The following is a 22,223-nucleotide window of genomic DNA, read 5'->3' as shown; positions in this document are numbered from 1 at the left end:
TAACTTATATTTTGACTATCGATATTGCTATTAACTATAATGCGAAGGCAATGGATGCTAGAACAAATAAAATTGATTTACATTTGTGGGAAAATATTTGTAGCATGTATTTGAATGGTAAATGGAAATATTGGCATTGAATTAGATTTCTGGTTTATTATATGCTCCATCATGGGCTAGAGGGCAGGATTTTCTGGTAAAAATTCTACAATATACTTACAATCTTCTTGAGACCTTATACTAATGCCTGCAATAAAAATTTTCTACATAAAAATTCATATAATTTGGCGTTACCGGTTTATGTCTTTAGGACAATTTATGGTATACAATTCTTGATATTGTATTTATTGTTTTTTCTATTTTAATATTTAAAAAAAAAATAAAATTATGATACATGAAAGTGTATAGCAGACCAAAAAGTTCTCTGTGAAACATTTTAAAATTGAAGCATACTTTTTGGCTTACTGCTATGCTCTTATTTATTATATGTATATGAAGCATTTTGAATAATCCAAAATTTTGTTTCTGTAGAAAATTTTGTCAAAATTTTATTCCTATAGAAAATTTTGTCAAGATTTTATTTCTATAGGAAATTTTTCAAAATTTATTTCCATAGAAAATTTTGTCAAATCTTTATTTCTATAGAAAATTTTGTCAAAAGTTTATGTCTATAGAAAAATTTTGTACAATTTTATTTCTATAGAAAATTTTGTCAAAATTTTTTCTATAGAAAATTTTATCCACATTTTATTTCTATAGAAAATTTTGTCAAAATTTTATTTCTATAGAAAATTTTGTCAAAATTTTATTTCTATAGATAATTTTGTCAAAATTTTATTTCTATAGATAATTTTGTCAAAAGTTTATTTTTATAGAAAATTTTGCCAAAATTTTTTTCTATAGAAAATTTTGTCCACATTTTATTTCAATAGAAAATTTTGTCAAATTTTTATTTCTATAGAAAATTTTGTCAAAATTTTGTTTCTAAAGAAAATTTTGTCAAAATTTTATTTCTAAAGAAAATTTTGTTAAAATTTTATTTTTATAGAAAATTTTGTCAAAAGTTTATTTCTATAGAAAATTTTGTGAAAATTTTTTTCTATAGAAAATTTTGTCCACATTTTATTTCTATAGAAAATGTTGTCAAAATGTTATTTCTATAGATAATTTTGTCAAAATTTTATTTCTATAGAAAATTTTGTCAAAATTTTATTTCTGTAGATAATTTTGTCAAAATTTTATTTCTATAGGGTACTTTAGATACGTAGACGAACTTTTGATAATATGCATATGTAAATAACTTTTACTATTTAAATATCAAAAACAAATATTTTTCAAAATTTTATTTCCATAGAAAATTTTGTCAAATGTTTATTTCTATAGACAATTTTATCAAAATTTTATTTCTATAGAAAATTTTGTCAAAAGTTTATTTCTATAGAAAATGTTGTCAAAATTTTTTTCTATAGACAATTTTGTCCACACTTTATTTCTAAAGAAAATTTTGTCAAAATTTTATTTCTAAAGAAAATTTTGTCAATATTTTATTTCTATAGAATATTTTGTCAAAATTTTATTTCTAAAGAAAATTTTGTCAAAATTTTATTTCTACAGAAAAATTTGTTAAAATTCTATTTCTATAGAAAATTTTGTCAAAAGTTTATTTCTATTGAAAATTTTGTCAAAATTTTAATTCTATAGAAAATTTTGTAAAAATTTTTTTCCATAGAAAATTTTGTCTATTTCTATAGAAAATTTTGTCAAAATTTTATTTCTATAGACAATTTTGTCAAAATTTTATTTCTATAAATAATTTTGTCAAAATTTTATTTCTATAGAAAATTTTGTTAAAACTTTATTTCTATAGAAAATTTTGTCAAAATTTTATTTCTATAAATAATTTTGTCAAAATTTTATTTCTATAGAAAATTTTGTTAAAACTTTATTTCTATAGAAAATTTTGTCAAAAGTTTATTTCTATAGAAAATTTTGTCAAAATTTTATTTCTATAGAAAATTTTGTCAAAATTTTTTTCTATAGAAATTTTGTCCACATTTTATTTCTATAGACAATTTTGTCAAAATTTTATTTCTAAAGAAAATTGTGTTAAAATTTTATTTCTATAGAAAATTTTTTCAAAATTTTATTTCTATAGGGTACTTTAGATACTTAGACGAACTTTTGATAATATGCATATGTAAATAACTTTTACTATTTAAATATCAAAAACAAATGTTTTTCAAAATTTGATTTCCATATATAATTTTGTCAAATTTTTATTTCCATACAAAATTATATCAAAATTTTATTTCTATAGAAAATTTTGTCAAAGGTTTATTTCTATAGAAAAATTTTGTACAATTTTGTTTCTATAGAAAATTTCGTCAATATTTATTTCTGTAGAAAAATTTTGTCAAAATTTTATTTCTAAAGAAAATTTTATTTTTATAGAAAATTTTGTCCAAATTTTTTGCTATAAAAAATTTTGTCAAAATTTTATTTCTATAGGGTACTTTAGATACTTAGATGAACTTATGATGATAATATGCATATGTATATAACTTTTACTATTTAAATATCAAAGACACATATTTTTGCCATTGTTATGGTAGCTGAAATTAAGCAGTCGGCAAACAAGTTCTCTGTCAAATATTAAAAAACTTAAGCATACTTTTTGGCTTGTCCTTCTTTATTGTATGTATATGAAGGGCTTTCACTAAAGGATTACCATGTCCCGAACAGACAAAAAAGTGATTGCCAAATTAATAATATGTTTTGAAAACTGCAGACAAATGAGAATTTCTGCTGTTGTACGAGACATAATAAATTATGAGAAAATTAAGTTTAAAAGCTTTCAGTCTGAAAGATTCATTATTTTTAATCCTTCTCATCATTGAGGTTGGTTACTAAAATGTGATGGAAAAATAATACTTAATATATAAGCTACGAAGCACAAAGTCAAAGTGATAATAAACTGTGAGTATATTTTTTGGCGATAAACAATTTAAAGCATAATTTAAGGCATCACATCGAACCCTCGAACCATATGTCTTCTACCAAACCACCAGTGAGGTTTGGTAGAAGACATATGGTTCGAGGGTATTAAAAAAACTGTAAAGTGTTGAAGAATACAATTATTTTAAAAGTAATTTTACCTTTAAAATAATTGTATTCTGTATTGTATTTTGGAATGTTAGGCAATTCAAAAAATCATTTATGCCATAAAGAATAAGCCTAATATTAGGGGAAATTATCTAAGATATATTTAAATTGGGGTTTTTATTGAAATTATCATTATTTTTTTCTGTAGAAAAAAATTGACAAAATTTTCTATAGAAATAAAATGTTGGCCAAATTTTCGATAAAAAAATTGACAAAATTTTCTATAGAAATAAAATTTTGGAAAAAAATGAAATTGTGGTATTTATTGAAATTATCTTTGTTTTTAATATAATTTCTTTATTTGCGTAAGTCGTAAGTAGACCATCAACTTGAATTTTAAATTTTATAAATCGTTTACCCCAATTAAACAATCACCTTGAATTGATTTTAATTCAACACATACCTCATTATTTAACATTTACTCCTAATGGTTAGGCAACATAATTATAATAATTATGCAAGGCCGTAAGGTATGATAACTTTAGAGAGTCTAGTTGACACTACCAAAAGCAATTAGAGATAATTAAAAACGACACATACAAAGTGTAGCATCGCAAACAACTTAAAGGCTATTTTCCAAGGGCATAAATAAGCCTTTTAAAAATTTCGATTATAGTTAAATTACTATTGGGATCAAGAAGTTCTATTGCCGCAAGCATTAATAGCAAATAGACTTCATTCCTTTCTTCGCCCAGAATAAACAATGAAAGTGTAAAAAATCTATTATGATTCCAGATACAATAAATAGCAGCAAAAATGTTAATTATAAGACCCATTAATTGGACTATTAATTATACGTTATGGCTTAGAAAGAAGAAAAACAAAACAATGAACCATTATTTTATGGGCTTAAAGGAAACAGAAATTTAAAGCATACTGTTGGGCTAGGTAAAATTATTCCTAAGAGACAGAAGACCATTCAAACCTAGCTAACAGCAGGTTTAGATCATAAAGACTGTTGAAAAATTCCTCCTTGTGCGCCAAGGTTATGACAAATATAGAATGTGAATACCATTTAAATTTGGTCAAGGTATGGTATCATACTTTATTGACAATTCTGAAGCAAGAAGCCTCTATTAAATAGTATATCTGAAACCGAGATAGATGCCAGTGTTGTTTAGTAACTTATCTCTACAAGATTATGCATCCTATAGAAATTAAAGCATACTATTAGGCTGGTAAAAAATCGCTCAAGCATATTTAAAATTTTTTATTTTTTATTCCTTGTTTATTATCACCTTGTTAACTAGCATTCAACTTGACTCACCTACTGTAATTATAAGATTATTAATATCTTGTTGTATGTGAAACTTGAAAATTCAATAAATTCAATAAATTCAAATGTGGTTTCATTAGGAGGGCGGATGGATAGATGGATGGACGTTAGTCTGTCAGTTAAATAAAATAAGAAGGCTTAACAAAAAGGAGACCTTAAAGCATACTTTTAGGTTGATACAATTTGCATAAAAGATTTTATTTCTATAGAAAATTTTGTCCAAATTTTATTTCTATAGAAAATTTTCTCAAAATTTTATTTCTATAGAAATATTTGTTAAAATTTTATTTCTATAAAAAATTTTGTCAAAATTTTATTTCTATAGAAATTTTTTTTATAATTTTATTTCTATAGAGAATTTTGTCAAAATTTTATTTCTATAGAAATACTTGTAAAAATTTTATTTCTATAGATAATTTAGTCAATTTTTTTTTTCTATAGACAGCTTAGTCAAAATTTTTTTCTATAAAAAATTTTTTCAAAATTTTATTTCTATAGAAAATTTTGTCAAAATTTTATTTCTATAGAATATTTTGTCCCAATTTTATTTCTATAGAATATTTTGTCAAAATTTTATTTCTATAGAATATTTTGTCATAATCGGTATGGTGTCATACCTTATTGACAATTCTGCAGCAAGAAGCCTCTATTAAATAGTATATCTGAAACAGAGATAGATGCCAGTGGGATTTAGTAACTTATCTCTACAAGATTATGCATCTTATAGAAATTAAAGCATACTAGTAGGCTGATAAAAAATAGCTCAAGGCTATTTAAAATTCAATTGACAGTAGTGATTTAGTTACTTATCTCTACATCTTATAGAAATTAAAGCATACTATTAGGCTGGTAAAAAATAGCTCAAGGCAATTTAAAATTCATTGGCAGTAGTTGAAGTCCGATTTTGGGACGATTTATATGGTTGCTTATATGGGAGTAGTGTGGTTTCATTAGGACAGCAGATGGATGGACTCTAGTCTGTCAGTTAAATAAAATAAGAAGGCTTAACAAAAGGAAGACCTTAAAGCATACTTTTAGGCTGATACAATTTGCATAAAAGATTTTATTTCTATAGAAAATTTTGTCAAACTTTTATTTCTATAGAAAATTTTGTCAAACTTTTATTTCTATAGAAAAGTTTGTCAAAATTTTATTTATATAGAAAATTTTGTTAAAATTTTATTTCTGTAGAAAATGTTGTCAAAATTTTATTTCTGTAGAAAATTTTGTCAACATTTTATTTCTATTTGAAATTTTGTCAAAATTTTATTTCTATTTGAAATTTTGTCAAAATTTTATTTATACAGAAAATTTTGTCAAAATTTTATTTCTGTAGAAAATGTTGTCAAAATTTTATTTCTGTTGAAAATTTTGTCAAAATTTTATTTTTATAGAAAATTTTGTCAAAATTTTATTTCTATAGAATATTTTGTCAAAATTTTATTGCTATAGAATATTTTGTCCCAATTTTATTTCTATAGAATATTTTGTCCCAATTTTATTTCTATAGAAAATTTTGTCAAAATTTTATTTCTATAAAAAATTTTGTCAAAATTTTATTTCTATAAAAATATTTTGTCAAAATTTTATTTCTATAGAAAATTTTTGTCAAAATTTTATTTATACAGAAAATTTTGTTCAAATTTTATTTCTATAAAATATTTTATCATAATTACCAAAAACTTGTCATAATCGCAAATTTTCTCATCTACAAACATTGAATTTTTAATCCATTAAGTGAATTTCTAAAGTCTTTCGATGCCCTTAAGTCTGAGTCTTATTATATTACGCCAACCTTTATATGAAGGCATTTGTAGATTTATTTTATCAATAAATTTCTTGCAAAATTAAACCTACACTTAAACTTAATTTGTAATCTTATTCTTTTCTTTAAATTCTCTATATTCTTACGATGTTATTTTCTCAATACAAATAGAATTTTATTGATACAAGATAATTGTCTCTAATGTTCTGATATAATTTTAGTGTAATACCTTTTGTGGTTATTTTATTACACATTAAATGAAATTAAGTCCATCTTATGAAACATTAAAACCACCACAAATTACACCAACACACGATTAAAGTAGAGAAGAACACACATGCAAACACATATATACATATATTGAAGCACATTCGTACATATACTGAAGCATACTTACAGGTAGCAGCTACAATTCCAAAAATTAATAGCATACATTAAGATTAATAACAAATCATTAAAGCACATGTTGCACATATACACAAATGGGCATCAAATATCAAAAAGTCTGGGTTTTACTTAAGGGATTACTTAGAATCGAGAGGGAAAAGAAGAGAGTTGGAAAATAATGATGTTTAAAGTCAACAGAAATGTTTGGGATTGTGTGTCTTGGGTTTTTAAAGTCCTTGGCAGAGTGCTTAAAAAATTTGGGGTTTTGAAAGTAGTGTGGGTTTTCATTTAAAATTTGAAAATTTTTGATTTTCTCTAGAAATACAATTTTGACAATATTTTCTATAGAAATAAAATTTTGACAATATTTTCTATACAAATAAAATTTTGACAACATTTTCCATAGAAATAAAATTTTGAAAACATTTTCTATAGAAATAAAAATTTGACAAAATTTTCTATAGAAATAAAATTTTGACAAAATTTTCTATAGAAATAATATTTGGACAAAATTTTCTAAAGAAATAAAATTTGGACAAAATTTTCTATGGAAATAAAATTTTGACAAAATTTTCTATAGAAATAAAATTTTGACAAAATTTTTTATGGAAATAAAATTTTGACATAATTTTCTATGAAAATAAATTTTTGACAAAATTTTCTATAGAAATAACGTTTGGACAAAATTTTGCTATAGAAAGAAAATTTTGACAAAATTTTTTATAGAACTTAAATATTGACAAAATTTTCTACAGAAAATGTTGAAAAATTATATCTATAGAAATAAAATTTCGAAAAAATTTTCTATAGAAATAAAATTTGGACAAAATTTTCTGAAGAAATAAAATTTTGACATAATTTTCTATGCAAATAAATTTTTGACAAAATTTTCTATAGAAATAAATTTTTGAAAAAATATTCTAGAGAAATAAAATTATGACAAAATTGTCTATAGAAATAAAATTTTGACAAAATTTTTTATAGAAATAAAATTTTGAAAAAATTTTCTATAAAAATAAAGTTTTGTCAAAATTTTCTATAGAAATAAAATTTTGAAAACATTTTCTATAGAAATAAAATTTTGACAACATTTTCTATAGAAATAAAATTTTGGAAAAAATTTTTTATAGAAATAAAATTTTGACAAAATTTTGCTATAGAAAGCAAATCTTGACAAAATTTTTTATAGAATTTAAATATTGACAATATTTTCTATAGAAATACAATTTTGACAAATATTTCTATAGAAATAAAATATTGACAAATTTTTCTGTGGAAAACAAATTTTGGAAAAATTGACAATAGAAATAAAATTTTGACAAAATATTCTATGGAAAACAAATTTAGGAAAAATTATAAATAGGAATAAAATTTTGACAAAATTTTCTATAGAAATAAAATTTTGAAAAATTTTCTATAGAAACAAATTTTTGGAGAAACTTTTCTATAGAAATAAATTTTTGAAAAAATTTTCTATAGAAATAAATTTTTGACAAACATTTTTCTATAGAAATATAATTTTGACAAAATTTTCAATGAAAATAAAATTTTGAAAAAATTTTCTATGGAAACAAATTTTTGAGAAACTTTTCTATAGAAATAAATTTTTAAAAAAAATTTTCTTTAGAAATAATTTCTTGACAAAAAATTTATCTATAGAAGTAAAATCTTAATATACAATTTTCTAGAGAAAAAAAGTTTGACATAATTTGCTATAGAAAGAAAATTGGGATAAAATTTTCTATAGAAATAAAATTTTCTCAAAATTTTCTATAGAAAACAAATTTTGGAATAATTATCAATAGAAATAAAATTTTGACAAAATTGTCTATAGATATAAAATTTTGACAAAATTTTCTATAGAAATAAAAGTGTGACAAAATTTTCTATAGAATTAAAATTCTGAAAAATTTTCTGTGGAAAAAAAATTTTGGAAAAATTGTCAATAGAAATACAATTTGACAAAATTGTCTATAGAAATAAAATTTGGTCAAAATTTTCTATAGAAATAAAATTTTGACAAAATTTCCTATTGAAATAAAATTTTTGTTTTGACAAAATTTTCTATATAAATTTTGTCAAAATAATATTTTGGCAAAATTTTCTATAGAAATAAATTTTTGAGAAAATTTTCTATAGAAATAGAATTTTGACAAAATTTTCCATGGAAATAAAATTTTGACAAAACTTTCTATTGAAAATAAAATTTGACAAAATTTTCTAAATTTTAGAAATTTTATCAAAATTTTCGATAGAAAACAAATTTTGGAAAAATTGTCAATAGAAATAAAACTTTTACAAAATTTTCTATAGAAATAAAATGTTGGCAATAATTTCTAAAATTTTTTTGACATAATTTTCTATACGAAATAAAATTTTGACCAAATTTTCTATAGAAATAGAATTTTACAAAATTGTCTATAGAAATCAAATTTTATAGTTGTTGTATAGTTGACCTTTTAGTATAATTATTTGTGGAGTTTGTAAGGCTTGAGGTCTTGTTGTAATAAAACAAAATAAAATATTAACTTTTTTATAGTGTTTTATTTTTAATTATTTCCAATATTTCGAAAACCATCTGTCCGTCTTCAGGGAAGTGGCGAGCAAGTCTTGTTGTGACTTGGTCGCCACTACTTTTGAGTTTAAAAACGTAAACTCTAATTAAAAATAAAACACTATAAAAAACTAAGATTTTATTTTGTTTTATTACAACATGACCTCAAGCCTTCCACAAAAAAATATAATTTTGTCAAAAATTTCAATAGAAATAAAATTTTGACGATATTTTCTATTGAACTGAAATTCGGACAAAAATCTATCGAAATAAAATTTTGTCAGAATTTTCTATAGAAATAAAATCTTCAAAATTGTCTAACAAATAAAATTTTTGCAAAATTTTCTATAGAAATAAAATTTTTGCAAAATTTTCTATAGAAATAAAATTTTGACAAAAAAAAACAGAAATAAAATTTTGACAAAAAAAAAAAAACAGAAATAAAATTTTGAAATAATAATAATTTTCTATAGAAATACAATTTTGTCAAAATTTTCTATGGAAATAAAATTTTGTTACAACTTTCTATAGAAATAAATTTTTGACAAAATTTTCTATAGAAATACATTTTTGACAAAAGTTTCTATAGCAATAAATTTTTCACAAAATTTTCTATAGAAATAAATTTTTGACAAAATTTTCTATAAAAATAAAATTTTGACAAAATGTTCTATAAAAATGAAATTTTGACAAAATGTTCTGTAAAAATAAAATTTTGACAAAGTTTTCTATGAAGTTAAAATTTTGTCAATATTTTCGATATAAATAAAATTTTGACAAATTGGTTATAGAAAAAAAATTTTGACAAAATTTTCAATAGAAATAAAAGTTTGACAAAATTTTCTATTCTAATAAAATTCTGACAAAAAAATTTTACAAAATTTTGTATAGAAATAAAATTTTTTACAAAATTTTGTATAGAAATAAAATTTTGAAAAAAAAAAAAAATACAATTTTGTCAACATTTTCTATGGAAATAAAATTTTGTAAAATTTTTCTATGGACATAAAATTTTGTCAAATTTTCTAAGGAAATAAAATTTTGTCAAAATTTTCTATATAAATAAAATTTTTCCAAAATTTTCGATATAAATAAAATTTTTCCAAAATTTTCTATGGAAATAAAATTTTGTCAAATTTTTCTATGGAAATAAAATTTTGTCAAAATTTTCTATAAAAAAAAAATTTTGTCAAAATTTTCTATGGAAATAAAATTTTGTCAAAATTTTTTATAGAAATGAAACTTTGACAAAATTTTCTATAGAAATTAAATTTTGTCAAAATTTTCTATGGAAATGAAATTTCCATTTGTTTTGTTTTGTTATTGTTGGTTTTGTTCTTTAAGCATTGTTGTTGTTTTTTTTTATTTCAGCTTAAAACCATACATTGACTAAACTACAAGAGTAGCTTAACCAACAGAGGAAAAGAATGTTTGTCAAATTTATTTGGGCAAAGCCCTATAGACTGCAAGATGGTTGGATGGACGCACGTTTCGGAATTACCACATTCCTCATCAGCATCCTCTACTTGCAGCAAAACTATCAACCAATTATCAGAATAAATTCAGGCAGTTTATTAAACCCAACAAAAACCACACTTGAACCCTCCGAAAAAAGGTTTTACATTGATAGCCGGCTTATGCCGAAATAAATTCGAAACAAACATATCTCTTTTCCTTATAATATATAAATAAAATTTTGACAAATTGGTTATAGAAAAAAAAATTTGACAAAATTTTCAATAGAAATAAAAGTTTGACAAAATTTTCTATTCTAATAAAATTCTGACAAAAATTTTTATAGAAATAAAATTTTTACAATATTTTGTGTAGAAATATAATTTTGAAAAAAAATACAATTTTGTCAACATTTTCTATGGAAATAAAATTTTGTAAAATTTTTCTATGGAAATAAAATTTTGTCAAATTTTCTATGGAAATAAAATTTTGTCAAAATTTTCTATATAAATAAAATTTTTCCAAAATTTTCGATATAAATAAAATTTTTCCAAAATTTTCTATGGAAATAAAATTTTGTCAAAATTTTCTATGGAAATAAAATTTTGTAAAATTTTTCTACGGAAATAAAATTTTGTCAAAATTTTCTATGAAAATAAAATTTTGACAAAATTTTTTATAGAAATGAAACTTTGACAAAATTTTCTATAGAAATTAAATTTGTCAAAATTTTCTATGAAAATAAAATTTTGACAAAATTTTTTATAGAAATACATTTTTCACAAAATTTTGTATAGAAATAAAATTTTGTCAAAATATTTTATAGAAATAAAATTTTTCCAAATTTTTCGATAGAAATAAAATTTTGACAAAATTTTCTATAAAAAAAAATTTTTGACAAAATTTTCTATTCAAATAAAATTCTGACAAAAATTCCTATAGAAATAAAATTTTTACAAAATTTTGTGATATTTTGCCAAATAAATCGTTTTTATATTTTTTATGATTTTTTAAAGCATTCTATCGTTTGACAAATATTTTCGAAATCTCGTAATCATTCTATGCATTTAGCAATTTGTGGCAATATTTAATTAATAACTACTATTTTATTAATTCTTACTTTTTTATTTTAGGCCAGATATAATATCATGTAGACTGTCTATCTTTAGTGACTTCTTACGCGATTTGAATGGTATGATATTTCACATAAAAATAACAGATTACAGTTTACTTCCTAAAATTATTTTATGTTATATTTAAAATAATCCTTTTTATTTATATTTGTTTTCCAAAACACTGAAAACAAATGAAAAATCCTTGAATTTGAATAATACTGCCTTGACCAATATTTTGGGTAGTTCCAAAGAAATTCCTTTACATGGCTACAGAACAGCTGATTGCTAACGAAAAACAGCTGTTCGCATAAATGAATGCCGACGAATGCCATGATAAAAGCTATGAAGCAAGAAGAAGACCCCCAACACACACACACGAACACTTAGGCAAACCAAAGAGAAACCTGCGCATTAAAATCTTTTACACACATAAGAAGGTAGAAGAAAATTTTTTGAAAAGTATCACATGTTGAGTAAGAGAAATGCTACAGTAAAATTGGAGAAAACAAAAATTGAGGAAGATAGCAAACCATAGAGAACTCAGCTTACCAACAGTGTTGCCTTTTCATAGGCCCTCCTTGCCTCCTTCAGTTCCCTTGCCTTTTTGGTGAAAGTAATAAAATAAGCCCCTTCTCTCCCCTCAAAAAAAAACGCAAAAAGAAAAGGAAAACTCTTAAAATAGGGTGCGCAGGGAAAGGCGCTTATACATTTTTTTTTGTTTTTTTTGGGATAGAAAAGCTTCGACCTGGTAGTACAACTGCCAAAAGCTATAGCAACCATTTCAGTATTAAGCGAACTGTGAGCTTAAAAAGGCAGAACCCAAAAATAACAACAATTACATCAATATAAAGCCGGTTAAAGGAAAAAGCCAAATAAATCAGTGGAAAGGGTATAGAAGAGAAAAAATCGTGTGTCTAAGCGAAGAAGCAAAAAAAAATAAATATGTTAAAGATTTTGTGAAAATTTATAGAGATTTCCAGCCAAAAAAACGACATCAGACAATTTTCTTGGGAAAAAGACTGATAATTTATTGCACTAACCGCAGGAAAATCAGGGCATAACGCCAAGAAAGGACGACAAAAAAACCAGCCCTAACAACCATAGCAAAAAAATCACTCGAGTTCTTCAAAAGATTAGCACATGAAAAAATCAATATCCGTCTAAAGTTTATTTCGGTTTCGTCATAGAAAAAAAAAATAAAACCAATAAAATTAAATTATTTATGAGTTTTCTTTTCATTGAAGAATATAAAAGTTTTCAAAACTAAAAATATAAAATAATAAAAAAATTATCAAAAAACCAACTTTAAATAAAAAAAAACTCCATTTTAGCTATCTAGACAACCGTATACTAAAAGCAAAGTCCATTTTTGTGTTTAGAGCTTAAGTGTAAAAAAAAATAAAATATTTAAAAAAAAATAACAAAAATTGCCTGAAAACCAAAAGTAAACGCTTCAAAGCTAAAAGTTATATATACGTAAAATAGCCGCAGTCACAGCAAAAAACTAAATCGTGAAAAAAAAAATTAAAAATTCAACGCTTTTTCTTCTCCATCCATTGTAAGACAATTTTGCGATTTTTTTTCGGTAGTCAAGAAAACCCCTCAAAAATATGTGCTAGATTTAAACACCAGCATAAGAAAAATCTTTAAATAAAAAAAAATATATACTATACATATAGAGAAACAAGTAAATCAGCTTACAACAAAGGTAATATAAAATTTATAATTAAATGTTTTTAGTTTTTTTTGGGCTCACAAAATCTTTGCCCTAGAAATGTAAGCCATTTTTGGTTTCCCGTAAAGCGATTTTGGTCTCATCATTTGATTCCTTTTTTTTTGTTGTTCATGCTCATTGTTACTCTATTGTGTATTATGAAATACCTTAACATAGTATAGGAAGATATGATGAAACACAAGTTAATACGGCCGTAAGATATAGCCAGGTCGAAACTTATATATCCTACTCCATTACAAGCGAAAAAGTTGACTTGACCTCAGAGTTAAGATTTTGGCATTGATTTGTACTCCAAAATGCATTTTTTTTAAATTTTGCATTATTTTTTATATTTTTTTTATAATAATGATATTTCAAAGAAAGATATTTGTCTTTGCGTAGTTAAAACGAGAATACCGATATTTTTCGTATGAGATAGGTGAATATACCATAAAATTTATAAGAGCCCACAACTACATCGGAGAACACAATTCCCTGCAACCCCAACCAGCTTGTGAATTTCGAAAAGTGGCAGATTTGCCTCCTGTTTATACCCTCCATCATAGGATGGGGGTATATTAACTTTGTCATTCCGCTTGTAACACATCGAAATATTGCTCTAAGACCCCATAAAGTATATATATTCTGGGTCGTGGTGAAATTCTGAGTCGATCTAAGCATGTCCGTCCGTCCGTGCGTCTGTTGAAATCACGCTAACTTCCTAACGAAACAAGCTATCGACTTGAAAGGTGGCACAAGTAGTTGTTATCGATGTAGGTCGGATGTTATTGAAAATGGGCCATATCGATCCACTTTTACGTATAGCCCCCATATAAAGGGACCCTCAGATTTGGCATGTGGAGCCTCTAACAGAAGCATATTTCATCCGATCCGGTTGAAATTTGGTACATGGTGTTGGTATAGTATAGTCTCTAACAACCATGCAAAAATTGGTCCACATCGGTCCATAATTATATATAGCCCCCATATAAACCGATCCCCAGATTTGGCTTGCGGAGCCTAAAAGAGAAGCAAATTTCATCCAATCCGGCTGAAATTTGGTACATGGTGTTAGTATATGGTCTCTAATAACCATGCAAAAATTGGTCCACATCGGTCCATAATTATATATAACCCCCATATAAACCGATCCCCAGATTTGGCTTGCGGAGCCTCAAAGAGAAGAAAATTTCATCCGATCCGGCTGAAATTTGGTACATGATGTTGGTATATGGTCTCTAACAATCATGCAAAAATTGGTCCATATCGGTCCTTAATTATATATAGCCCCCATATAAACCGATCCCCAGATTTGGCCTGTGGAGCCTCTAAGAGAAGCATATTTCATCCGATCCGTCTGAAATTTGGTACATGGTGTTGATATATGGTCTCTAACAATCATCAAAAAATTGGTCCATATCGGTCCTTAATTATATATAGCCCCCATATAAACCGACCCCAGATTTGGCTTGTGGAGCCTCTAAGAGAAGCATATTTCATCCGATCCGTCTGAAATTTAGTACATGGTGTTGATATATGGTCTCTAACAATCATCCAAAAATTGGTCCACATCGGTCCATAATTATATATAGCACCCATATAAACCGATCCCCAGATTTGGCTTGCGGAGCCTCAAAGAGAAGAAAATTTCATCCGATCCGGCTGAAATTTGGTACATGATGTTGGTATATGGTCTCTAACAACCATGCAAAAATTGGTCCACATCGGTTCATAATTATATATAGCCCCCATATAAACCGATCCCCAGATTTGGCTTGCGAAGTCTCCAAGAGAAGCAAATTTCATTCAGTCCGTTTGTAATTTGGAACATGGTCTTAGTATATGATCTTTAACAAGCGTGCCAGAATTGGTCCATATCGGTCCATAATTATATATATAGCCCCCATATAAAAAGTTCTCCAGATTTGACCTCCGGAGCCTCTTGGAGGAGCAAAATTCATCCGATCCGGTTCAAATTAGGAACGTGGTGTTAGTATATGGTCGCTAACAACCATACCAAAATTGGTCCAATCACACAAAAATTGGTCCATATCGGTTCATAATCATGGTTGCCACTAGAGACAAAAATAGTCTACCAAAATTTTATTTCTATAGAAAATTTTGTCAAAATTTTATTTCTATAGAAAATTTTGTCAAAATTTTATTTCTAAATTAATTTTGTTAAAATTTTATTTCTATAGAAAATTTTGTCAAAATTTTATTTCTAAATTAATTTTGTTAAAATTTTATTTGGTTCATAATAAAATTTTCATCATTGTCAAAATTTTATTTCTATAGAAAATTTTGTTCAAATTTTATTCGGTTCATAATCATGGTTGCCACTCGAGCCAAAAATAATCTACCAAGATTTTATTTCTATAGAAAATTTTGTCAAAAGTTTATTTCTATAGAAAATTTTGTTAAAATTTTATTTCTGTAGAAATTTTTGTCAAAATTTTCTTTCTATAGAAAATTTTGTCAAAATTTTTATTTCTATAGAAAATTTTGTGAAAATTTTATTTCTATAGAAAATTTTGTTAAAATTTTATTTCTGTAGGAAATTTTGTCAAAATTTTATGTCTACTTTGTCAAACTGAATTATATACGTATTGGATCGATCTTTTTGATTTAATATATACCACGTATGGACTTACATACAATTTAGAAGATGGTGTTAGGAGGTTTTAAGATACCTTGCCATCGGCAAGCGTTACCGCAACTTAAGTAATTAGATTGTGGATGGCAGTGTTTAGAAGAAGTTTCTACGCAATCCATGATGGAGGATACATAAGCATACATACATTTTGTGTCATTTTTTCTTGTGGCATTAAATTCCATACTTTAAGTATTGCCTAAATTTCTTTCCATTCCTTGCTGAACCAGGTCCCAAACCAAGTCTCCACCGATATGCTTAAGTCTGTCCCTAGTAAAGGCAATGTAGTGACTGACTAAAGTAGTGTTCCAATGTCTCTTCATTCTTCAAATCACTCTGCTGATCCCATTCGGCACATATGGGCTCTCAATTATAAGTGACCGTTTATTATTCCTTCAGGCTTTTTCTTGTCTGGGTCACTTAATAGAATTTTCGTCGTCCTTCCGACCATTGCATTGGACGACATCGCGTTTTGTGTGCCTCCCGTATTCACTCAACCAACTAAGCCCGCGTTTGCCTCTATAGACCCTGCTATATTCCGAGAATTCATTGATCATTCTTTTGCATTATAGTACCGTTCGCTATCGAATTAAAAAAATATATTCAATTAAAATTTTAATTGATTCAAAAAATTTTTTAATTGAAACAAAAATCAATCTCAAAAATGTATTGTATCAATTCATTTTTTAATTGGATCAATAAAATTTTCAATTGAGTTTGGTGATTGATACTATCAATTCCGATTGAAGACATTTCAATTAAAAATTAATTGGATCAATTAATTTCGTGATTGAAGACGAAAATTATTTTTTTCTGTATCCTAAAGTTTTCATTTCTCTCAGGCAATTTGTGAAAATTTTCACTTTTTGTGGCCTTGTGTTATTTCCGAGTCATTTAGGACATTCCGCTATGGGACGCCCTTCTGCTTGCAGGATTATGCTGTGGTCCAGTAATCGGAACAGGATCTCGGTTGTCTGGGTACTCCACATATAGATCCAGTCGCCTCCTCTCACCCATCTTCTTCAGGCATCCCATTCTCCCACAACAATCTCTCTGATGTCAGAATGTTACACTCGTAAGCTATGGCCATCGCCTATAGCAGTTATTTCCCTGTTTCGGGGTCCTATTGGATCCCAGGATCATCTTACTAGCGCCAGAATGTCACACTCGACAGCTATGGCCACCAATGGTATACGATCATGGATTGTTGTATCACATATTATCCTTTGATAGTTCATGTTTCGCGCAATCTCCCAACAGCTTCAATCTCATTGCAGCCATGGCGGCTTCGCTTTCGATCTGAACCTTTATAGGTCTTACGTCCAGCATCGTCTCCAAAACTCTGGTTGACATAGCCTTCATTGGATTGTTGCGGTATCCGCCATTACTCCCACCGTCTTCCCCTTTTTCCTTTGATGGTTCATCATGTTTCCTGTAATCTCCCGAAATCTTCAATCCCATCGTAGCCATGTCAGTTTCGCGTTTGATCTGAACCTTTATAGGTCGTAAATTCAGTACCACCAAGGCTCTGTTTGACGTGGTTTTCATTGGATTGTTGCGGGATCCGCCATTACTGCCACCTTCTCCCCCATTAACCTTTGATAGTTCGTCATGTTTCCTGTAATCTCCCGAAATCTTCAATCTCATCGCAGCCATGACGCCTTCGCTTTTGATCTGAACCTCTATAGGTCGTAAGTCCAGTATCGCTAAGGCTCTGGTTGATGTGGCCTTCATTGGATTGTTGCTGCATCCGCCATCGGCTTCGTTTTTGATCAGAACCTCTATAGGTCGTAAGTCCAGTATTGCCAAGGCTATGGTTGACGTGGTCTTCATTGGATTGTTGCGGCATCCGCCATTACTCCCACCGTCTCCGCCATTATCCTTTGATGGTTCGTTATGTTTCGTGCACTCTCCAACGTCTTCAATCTTATCGCAACCATGGTGCCTTCGCTTTTCATCTGAACTTCTATAGGTCTTACATGTCCGTTGTACCTGTTGTAAAATTTCTATTTTGCTACCTGCTATCTCTCCATTGACGTCAAACCAGACTGCCGCTCTCTTGTTTCCAGTACGTAACCCTTGGATTCATGTGGCTCTTGAATAATAAGAATGTAGCGTTACAACGGGGACGATGTATCGGGACGACAACATAGAGTCATAAAGACCTTCGCATCATCCTTCGTTATCACAGAGTCCAGCAGATCTTGCTACATTTCGAGGATTTCGAAATCTTAACCATGGCACTGTTTATGTCTGATTCTTTTGTTCTTTCCCCGCCCTCGCATAGGGAGTGCTCCCTCACTGACTTAGTAAAAGGACTTTTATTTCCAGCAGTTTTGGGCTGATGACTTTCGAATATTTTTATGTGGATATACGGCCCAGATAGCTGGGAAGACTTCGATTGGAAAAAAATCGATCATTCTCGAAATTGATTGCAAAATATGAAGGACGCTAGAAAAGGGCCATAGACTGCCGCCAATCTCTTAGCGAGATAGCTAAGTAGTATAATATGGATGCCTAGCAACAGGAACATACCAGGAAACTGCGAAGCGGATGATTTAGCAAGGCTAGGAAATACCTTACATATTCTAGGGGAATTAGAATCTGTTGATCCTGCCTCTGGTAACCTGTAAGCTCATAACGTGTGAGAAGGCTGAATGTCCGAAGGGAGAATTGCAAGGATTGCTATGACACTAACAAAATATAGCCGATGTCGTATAATTAAAGAGGTATTATTGAGATCCGGTTCGCAAACGTGATTATATTAAATTCTTCTTGAATTAAGCAGTAATCATGGGTCGGGGAACTTATGATGCCATTGGATATTGGGAAAAAGCCCTAAATTGCCAGAGTACTATCACATTCTGTCAATCGGTCTACATCGTTTATGATAATGCATTAGAAATCCCTCTACAGTGCTCAGGTTTTTAGGGTAGAGGTCCTCGTACTTCGCTTGTGAAATTCGTAATAGGTACTTATTATGGTGACACTCAAATTAAAAGTATTCCGTTCAATAAAAACACGTCTGTTCAGCTTAAAGGTAGAATGATTCGTGTCCCTTCTATCTTATTCAAATAGGCCGCAATATACCCTTAAAGTTCTCAGGATTCCTAGTGGAGTGCCTCATATTTCGCTTGTGAAATTCGTAATAGGTACTTATTATGGTGGCATTCAAATTAAAGGTATTCCGTTTAATAATGTTCAGCTTGAAGGTAGAATTATTCGTGTCGCTTATTTTGTATTCAATAAGGCCGCAATCTGCCGAATGTAGAGCCCCTTCTCATTAACACAATGCCTCACTTAGGTGAGAGGCAGAAACCTTTTTCAATTAATCCTGCTTCCGAGAAGACAGTTTTAACGCAATACAGCTTTCGGCACATTGACCAACAGTGAAAAAAGGCAGCATGGGTAATTGGTGATAAAGAGAAACACTTGTGAAAAATCGAATTTTATTTCTTTGATATCCTCTGACCGTCTTTTTTTCTATGTGCTTCCTTTGACATTTCAACCCATTTTTGCTTTTGCATTCTCTGCTTTGTCATTCTATTATTGAGTTTCCGTTTTATGCTTTGCTTTATTCTGGTTAACGGGGAGTTTCTCTACATATTTGCTACTCCAAAAAACACTCCTAACCTACAACATGCAAACAAAGTCCTCGCTGTCGTCATCGTTAAATTTCAGAATTATCAAATGCGGCTTTTATCCCCCCCTTCACCGAAGGCAACCCACAAAATCACCCATGCCATGCCTACAAAATGAATTTTATTCTCCTCTCATATGGATGGAGACAACAAGCTTTTTGTGTCCGTTCATCTAGACACATTGTTGTTGTAGTAATTTTCAGAGTTCAGATGCCGCCAGCAGGTGTTTGCATGTGTTTGTCCTATTCGGTATCCTTGCTCTTCTCTTCTCGAGTGATAATTGTGTGGTATACACAAACCGATGAAAACAGCTGTTTTCCCATTATGAAGTAATAACAAAAATAGCAGCAACAATAACAAGCACATGGGAAAAATCAATTAGAACAACAACAAAAACCATATGGTCAGGGTTTGTTTTTTGCTTTTTGTTATTGGGAGAGTTCTATGATTTTCATTACCCTTATTTTCATCCATATGTATATACAAAGCCAGATGCAAAGACAGAAAGATAGAGAGAGTGAATACTAACTACACAATATTCTCATTCCTCTAGAAATAATGATGATGACTTGCAAAGTTGTCAGTGGTTATGACATAAAGTGAGAGAAAAAATGAGGAGGAATGAGAGAAAGCGTAAAATACTGATACTAAGGCAACTGTCTTTTATATAGAGAGTTCTAAAATCAGCTGTTTTTATTTCTTTGCATCAGCTGTGTATAGAGGTAATTGTTTTTTTTTTTTGACAATTGGCAAAGAGAAAGAGCTATAAATTGCCTATTGACTATGTATGTGGATGTGAAAATAGTTTCTCTCTCACTATCTCTCTCTTTCATGCTCTTACTCTGTACTAAGAAAAGTGGGACGTACCTTTTGAAAAATGCCGGCACTGTTGTTGTAGAATTATAATAGATATTAAATTTGTAAAAAGAAAATTCCAATTTTGACAAGAAAAGAGAGTCAATTTGTATTACCGGCTACCATATAAAGAAAGAGAAACAATTTTGAATTATATTTGGAGCTAGGGCAATGGGTGATAAAATTTATAATGATTATAATTATAAGTGCAATGGTGTGACGGTAGATTTTGAGAACTTCGGAATGGGTGATAGAGAAAAAAAAATATTTTTCTAATTGGGATGTCTCATGTTAGACTAGGAAAATACATGATTGGGATGGCAATATGTCCAAAGTTATATGGCAATTGGTGTCATGTGTTTGAAAACAACTGGAATAGCTAAGAATTTCTTCTAGGGGGCTAAGCTCACACCGTGTCCTATACTACTCCATAAAATTTAAATTCAACATTGCAGTATTGGAATTTTTATAAAAAAAAAAATGCCCTGCTGAATAGGAGTTTTGGTAACAAATTTCTTCTTGAATTTATTTTATTTTTTTATAAAAAACCCCTTGCTGAATAGAATTTTTATAACAAAAATCTTTACTGTCGAATGAAATTTTCTTTAGAAAATACTTTAGCCATTAAAAATTGTATCCCCAAATAGAGTAGAATTGTGTCCTCCACTTCCCCATTAAATTAAAATTCAGCATTGCAGTATTTAAATTTTTATAAAAAATTCCCTGCTGAATACGATTTTTTGGTAACAAATTTCTTGCTGAATTTAATTTTTTATAAAAAACCCTTGCTGAATATAATTTTTATAACAAAATCTTCCCTGTTAGGTTAGGTTAGGTTAGGTGGCAGCCCGATGTATCAGGCTCACTTAGACTATTCAGTCCATTGTGATACCACATTGGTGAACTTCTCTCTTATCACTGAGTGCTATTTAATATTTGGCAGCTGGTCTTATATTTTTGGAACTCACATCGTGTCCTCGTATCCCTCATCGCCATCTAAAATTTTAAATTTTATTTGTCTATTGGAAATACTGCAGTGGGTATGTCATTGCTAGCAGTACTAGCGAACAGATGACGTCTGTCATAAAGCCTTGCTGAATAAGACTTGCTTTGTCCAAACATTATATGTATGCCATTTTTATAGCAAATCCCTGCTGAATAGGATTTTCTTATAAAAAAATTCCTTGCTGAATAGGAATTTTATAACAAAATCTTTCATTCTAATGAAATTTTCTCTAGGAAATCTTTTAACCAGTCTAACATTTTATTCCCAAGTATAAATCTGTAATTGAGTATGGCCCAAAAAAAAAAAATATTTAAATTTTTATAAAAAAATTCCCTGCTGAAAATGATTTTATGGTAACAAATTCCTTGCTGAATTTAATTTTTTATAAAAAGAAACCTTGCTGAATAGAATTTTTATAACAAAATCTTTGCTGTAGAATGAAATTTTCTTTAGAAAAACTTTTAGCCATAAAAAATTGCATTCCCAAATATAAATTAATATTTGGCAGTTGGTCTATTCTACTATATTTTTGGAACTCACATCGTGTCCTCGTATCCCTCATCCCTCATCGCCATCTAAAATTTTAAATTTTATTTGTCTATTGGAAATGCTGCAGTGGGTATGTCATTGCTAGCAGTAC

General features: G+C 27.9%; 1 protein-coding gene across 1 annotated transcript in view; it reads left to right on the top strand.

The window, feature by feature from the left end:
• The first annotated feature begins 12,522 nt into the window (after positions 1-12,522).
• Positions 12,523-22,223, top strand: part of futsch — a 298,432-nt gene continuing 288,731 nt past the window's right edge. Inside the window, exon 1 of the mRNA XM_075298232.1 lies at positions 12,523-13,422. The gene's annotated coding sequence lies outside the window, so the exon portion shown is untranslated. The remainder of the gene's footprint in view (positions 13,423-22,223) is intronic.

The sequence above is a fragment of the Haematobia irritans genome, chromosome 3 (assembly GCF_050003625.1).
Source record: "Haematobia irritans isolate KBUSLIRL chromosome 3, ASM5000362v1, whole genome shotgun sequence".
Lineage (NCBI taxonomy): Eukaryota > Metazoa > Arthropoda > Insecta > Diptera > Muscidae > Haematobia > Haematobia irritans.
This window is presented reverse-complemented; position numbering and strand designations above follow the sequence as displayed.